The sequence below is a fragment of the Rana temporaria genome, chromosome 12 (genome assembly GCF_905171775.1).
Source record: "Rana temporaria chromosome 12, aRanTem1.1, whole genome shotgun sequence".
NCBI classification, from domain to species: Eukaryota; Metazoa; Chordata; class Amphibia; order Anura; family Ranidae; genus Rana; species Rana temporaria.
In genome coordinates this window covers 10,760,888-10,767,446 of record NC_053500.1, presented here as the reverse complement: position 1 = coordinate 10,767,446, position 6,559 = coordinate 10,760,888, and positions in this window count along the sequence as shown.

The window sequence follows — 6,559 nt, the reverse complement described above, 5'->3', positions numbered from 1 at the left end:
ATAGAAACTCCTTGCCTACTCAGCTACCCATGAAGGGATTTCCAATATGTCATCCAACACAGTGTGAGATGACTACACAATACACATCAAGCGTCCCAACAAAGGGAAGGGCACTACTCAACAACGAAACCTCCTCCCCAGGCCCTCCATTGTTCCCTGATAGTTTTACGCCTAAATTGGGATAAACAGATTTTTGGGGAGAATTTCATGGGTAATTGCACGCTTTGATTACTGGGATTTGTTATCTGTTTGCTGGAGGTACAATGGGTAGTAAAAAAAGGAAATTGGACTGTTATTGTATTGGTTTAAGGATTTGTAACTAACTGTAGAAAGGAAAGTTTCTTTATGGGCGGTCAGAGGGCATAACCTTTAAAACGAGAGTGCAGAAAATGTGTTTCGACCAGAAAAGAAGGGACTGATAATTGCAGCCATGTTTGATGATTTTTAAATTTGGATTTATTAATTTAAAAATATATATATTTTATTAATTTATTCAAATAATAATGTATTTAAAAAGGGCAACATTTTTATTTACTTAAAGGGGTTGTAAAGGTTCATGTTGTTTCACCTTAAATGGGTTGTAAAGGTACAATATTTTTTTCCTAAATAGCTTCCTTTACCTTAGTGCAGTCCTCCTTCACTTACCTCATCCTTCCATTTTGCTTTTAAATGTCCTTATTTCTTCTGAGAAATCCTCACTTTCTGTTCTTCTGTCTGAAACTTCACACAGTAATGCAAGGCTTTCTCCCTGGTGTGGAGTGTCGTGCTCGCCCCCTCACCCTTGGACTACCGGAGAGTCAAGACGCCCACTAACACACAGCTCCTTTCTCTATCTGCAATGCAGAGAGCGTCCTGACTCTCCGGTAGCTCAAACAGGAAGTGAGGCGCTCACTGGATTTCTGGCAGATCAACAACATAGGGTAATATGCCTGTATCGCAGAGACGTACTGAATCTTTTTTTGCCATGACTTAAACCTTAAAAAAAGTTTTAAGTGTACGCATTTTCCTGTACCTGGCTCCATCATTCTGATATCTTGAGCATGTTGCATGTGTACTACTCAAACATATATTTCTCAGAGGAGAAAGCTGGGACTGTTTATAGATTAGATGCATAGCTGCCATACATGAGTGGTCTCTGGTCAAGGTCACGGCAGGACTCATGGTCATCCAATCTGCAACCTCATCCCTGGTCGCTCTTGGCATTCTTGGTCTGTTTTTTGTCTCCAGATCCCAGATGATGTAAAGAGCGCTTAACCCCGAATTACTGCTGCATGCCAGGAATCTGAGATGATCACTTGTGTGAAAGGTATGTATTTACATTGTTCTAGCTTTCAAGTCAAACATGTGAAAAACATGAAGGTTGGCAGCCAGCGATCTTTCCTGTATGATGGAACATAGAAACGTTGACTACACCCTGCTGTGGAACGCCAGAAATGTGGAGTATTTCACTGAAGAACTTATCTTGTATCAATGCACCTGATAATGTAGTGATGTTGTTTTTGAAAACTATTTTTATGGCACTGTGTCTGTGATGACATGCTGCATTTATCAGGCTAATAAATTCCATCTTGAAATAGCTTTCTTGGAGGAGATGAGTCCAGGAGGAGGGTTAGGTGGCTGTTAGCGAAAACCTCTGTCGCTGTCATCAGCAGAAAGTGGCTGAAGAGCTGGCACTTCAAGAGCTTCAGAACTGCAAGCTTTCTGAAAGGTGACTGACGGGTAATTCAGCTTGATGACAGCTTTACACAGTTGTGTAGAGAGAAGACTCCTCTTATAAAATTTCAATTTACAAATTCATATGTTTTCCCTTCCAGGCTGGCCGTTTGTGTCCGGCGCAGGCTGAACGTTTGTGTCCGGCGCAGGCTGAACGTTTGTGTCCGGCGCAGGCTGAACGTTTGTGTCCGGCGCAGGCTGAACGTTTGTGCCCGGCGCAGGCTGAACGTTTGTGCCCGGCGCAGGCTGAACGTTTGTGCGTGGCGCAGGCTGAGCGATTGTGCCCGGCGCAGGCTGAAAGTTTGTGCCCGGCGCAGGCTGAAAGTTTGTGCCCGGCGCAGGCTGAACGTTTGTGTCTGGCGCAGGCTGGGCGTTTGTGCCCGGCGCAGGCTGTCTATTCGTGCCTGGCGCAGGCTGGGCGTTTGTGCCCGGCGCAGGCTGTCAATTCGTGCCTGGTGCAGGCTGGCCGTTTGTGCCCGGCGCAGGCTGGCCATCTGAGTCTGGGGCAGGTTGGCCAGTTAAGCTTGCACCTCAGGTGCTCTGTTAGTGAGTTGTTTTGGTTCCTAGGTCTGCACAGCTACCATTGTTCTCGAGAAGCCAGCAAGTGTGGCAAGCCTCTGAACTCCATTTATAACTAAGCATCAGTTAGCTGGATATCGATGCAATATTTAGAATACAGTTTTTGTTGTGAATCTTCTAGTAACATGCATTTTGGTGCAAGAAAATTTAATTAAAAAAACTTAATTATGGGGCTGTAATTGATTACATTTTTATTAGCGCACTATACTTCATTGAAAAAATATTAGGATAAGTGCCCCTTTCACACGGGCTGTCTGATCAGGTCCGCCTGTCAGTTTTTCAGGCGGACCTGATCGTACCCTCTATTCATCCCTATGGAGCGGCAGATGTCAGCGGTGACATGTCCGCTGACATCCTCCGCTATCCTGTCCCCACTATACAGACATCTGGCGAATCGGATGAAAACGGACAGGCGTTTTTACCCGATTTCCCCATAAAGGGGAGCGGGACCATGTCCTTCTGTGCTCTGCACAGTGAGCGAAGACTGCCCTGTCATCTGCCTGCTCAGCGGGGATCAGAGACGCAATGCCCAGGTGAGCGAGCGGAGCCTGTCAAATGGAGGCGCCCATGTGAAAGGGGCCTTAAGAGGTTATGGTAATGTGAACTTACATTTTGCCCATGCAGTGCCACAAAACAGGTCCAACTCCTTGCCTTCGCTCCCTCTGCTCAGCTACTCTGTGTAAAATATCCAGTACTTTTAGGTATAGGAGAGATTATACTCTTCTTCCTCTGATGTGACTGTACTGGTGCGTGCTAATTGGACGGTCAGGCATCCAGCATTGTCACGTGGTAGAGAGTCTTTGGCCACATAAAAGTTCCAGTTTGTAACTTAGAACCTACACAGACCTTCCTCTATGCTTTCAATGGTTGGATGAAGGGGTAAAAAAAGTTGAATGTCCAGCAGAGGAGAGGATAGAAACTGTGGATTTGTCCTCCATAAAGTTTGGTCTCCCCTTTATAAAGTCTAGGATTACTATGTTAAACGGTCATTTCTCTGGTGAATTTGGGGACCCGGTACCGGACAGTCGTAGGTCCCCTGGACCCGGAACTTGGCACACATGTAGCGCCACTATTCCTCTACAAGTGTGCAACGTTTGTTGTCTACGAGACCTACGGCTGAGGATCACTGATTTTTCAAGTTCGGGCACCCCTTCCATAGAGTCCCATGTTAAACATCAGTCTAGTCATGGGCACAGTGAGGCATGGGCACTGTGAGGCATGCAGATGAACACCCTAGGCTTATACTCGAGTCAATAAGTTTTCCCATTTTTTTGTGGTAAAATTAGGTGCCTCGGCTTATATTCGGGTCGGCTTGTACTTGAGTATATACGGTATGTTAACGTTTATCTAAAGTTCAACCTTTTTTCCCTATTTGGTTCAATAGGGAAGGGTTGATACTAGGGTTGTCCCGATACCGATACCAGTATCGGTATCGGGACCGATACTGAGCATTTGCGGGAGTACTTGTACCCCCGCAAATGCCCTCGATGCCAGATCCGATACTACCCCCCCTTCCCCCGCCGCAGCCGCATACCGCAACGCCCCCGCCGCCTATTACAGCTTTCATTTAAATAGCTGTCTGTTCCCCCGCCGCGTATAGACACTCCCCCTTGCTCGGGATTGGACGGGTGATCTGTCTATCAAAGTGCAGATCACCCGTCCAATCCCGAGCAAGGGGGAGTGTCTATACGCGGCACGGCAGGGAACAGACAGCTATTCAAATGAAAGCTGTAATGTTCCCCGCACGCTGATTAACTAGGCGGCGGCGGCATCTAGGTATGGGGAGACATGGCTGCATATGTGGGGGGACATGGCTGCATATGTGGGGGGACATGGCTGCATATGTGGGGGGACATGGCTGCATATGTGGGGGACATGGCTGCATCTGTGGGGGACATGGCTGCATCTGTGGGGGACATGGCTGCAATATGTGGGGGACATGGCTGCATCTGTGGGGGACATGGCTGCAATATGTGGGGGACATGGCTGCATCTGTGGGGGACATGGCTGCATTCGTGGGGGACATGGCTGCATTTGGGGACACATTTAAAAAAAAGTATTGGTATTCGGTATCGGCGAGTACATGAAAAAAAGTATCGGTACTTGTACTCGGTCCTAAAAAAGTGGTATCGGGACAACCCTAGTTAATACCCTGCCAGGTTTATTTTGCCATCTGTGTCCCATTGGGCAGACTTCCCTTCACGTCCTGCCCTAAAGACACCAAGAAATTAGATCTCTCTAAAGTGAGAAAAATCCACGTTTATTTGTCACTGAACAACCCCATTGGAAGGAATATTTCTCCTCTACCTATGCTTTCGTTACAGCTCAAAATGAAAGGGATACTAAAAGCTCAGCTTTTTTTTAAAAAAAATTATATTTACCTGCTCTGTGTAGTGTTTTTGTACAGAGCAGCTCCGAACCTCCTCTTCTTGGGTCCTCCGCTGGCACTTCTGTCCCCCACGCCCACCCTGCTGAGTGCCCCCACAGCAAACTGCTTGCTATGGGGCACTTGTGCATGTTCGCTCCCAAGCCGCCTCTGTGTGTCTATAAATCTGCTCTCCTCCAATGATCGGACTTGTCCTGCCACTCCCCCGCAGCACAGCTTTTCACTAGGAAGATCAGTGTTCTGCTGTTTCTCCTCTCCCAGCTCTTATGCAGCGGAGAACAGAGGTTATATGATCACTTATAAAAAAGTGAAAAAGGGTATTTATAATATATATATATATATTTGTTTTATATCTACACACAAATGTTTTGCCTTTCATTTCTATTTTAAACGGAATGGGTTGTTTTACAATCACTTTAAGTTATAATCAAACCTCTAAATGTTCAGTTGAATAGAAGTGAACTTCCTTACCTGCCAAAAGATTATGTAATTCCGATCAGCCAATGTTTTGATCCAGACACCCTGACAGAGGACCTCACTATTCGCCATGTTAGTGAAGCAATCCAGCTTGTTCACTGATTTTCGCCCAGCCTGCAATTCAATGGTTGTCAACTTAATAGGTATAGGAGACCTCAAAAAATAAAATAACAATCACCAAGGAGGCCGCACATAATGTTCCGTTTTATTTAGTGCTAGAGAAAATTTCTAGAGGACTGTGCTGGTTTGCCTAGAAACGGGAGATATGCTACAGAACACAATGGGGGCATTTACTAAATTCGGAGAGTTAAAATCTGGTGCAGCTCTTCATAAAAACCAATCAGCTTCCAGATTTTGTCACTGACACATCCCCCCGCGTTTCTTCTGGGTTTGCGGGCTCCGGCGCTGTGAGCGGCCGGAGCCATGAGCCCTCGGTTACAGCAAGAAGCTTTGAAATTCCAGCACGATATGCCAGACCTTTAGAGCGCATGCGCCGCAGACGTCAGCGGCTGCATGCACGGAGAATCTCTCCTAAATGGTGCATTAATTTCCGATTCACACCTATGCAGTTTACAGGTTGCATATTGCAGGTGCATTTTGCGTTTTTCAATACACGCTTTTGATCTACCGTATTTTCCGGTGTATAAGACGATTTTTTAACCCCTGAAATTCTTCTTAAAAGTAGGGGGTCGTCTTATACGTCGGTAACCTAACATGCAGACCGCGGCCGTCCATTTTTCAAAAGCCGCGCCGCCTTCTTCTGCTGTTCCGTGATAGGCGGAACACTCAGCTTCCCAGAAGACACTGTGTTCAGTGTTCCGCCCATCACGGAGGCCTTCTCATCCGAGAGGGCCTCCGTGATAGGCGGAACACTGAACACAGTGTCTCCTGGGAAGCTGAGTGTTCCGCCTATCACGGAACAGCAGAAGGAAGAGGCGCGGCTTTTGAAAAAATGGACGGCCGCGGTCTGACAGATACTGCATGTCTTAGGATAAGGAAAGGGATCGTCAAGACATGCAGTGACACAGTGAGGCAAGTAATGGGGCACAGTGATTCTGGCATGTAGTGGCACAGTGAGGCATGTAATAGGGCACAGTGAGTCTGGCATGTAATGGCACAGTGAGGCATGTAGTGGCACAGTCTGGCATGTAATGGTGGAACAGTGTGGCATGTAATGATGGCACAGTGAGGCATGTAGTGGCACAGTCTGGCATGTAATGGGGCACAGTGAGTCTGGCATGTAATGGCACAGTGAGGCATGTAGTGGCACAGTCTGGCATGTAATGGTGGCACAGTGTGGCATGTAATGGTGGCACAGTGAGGCATGTAATGGTGGCACAGTGAGGCATGTAATGGTGGCACAGTCTGGCATGTAATGGTGGCACAGTCTGGCATGTAATAGTG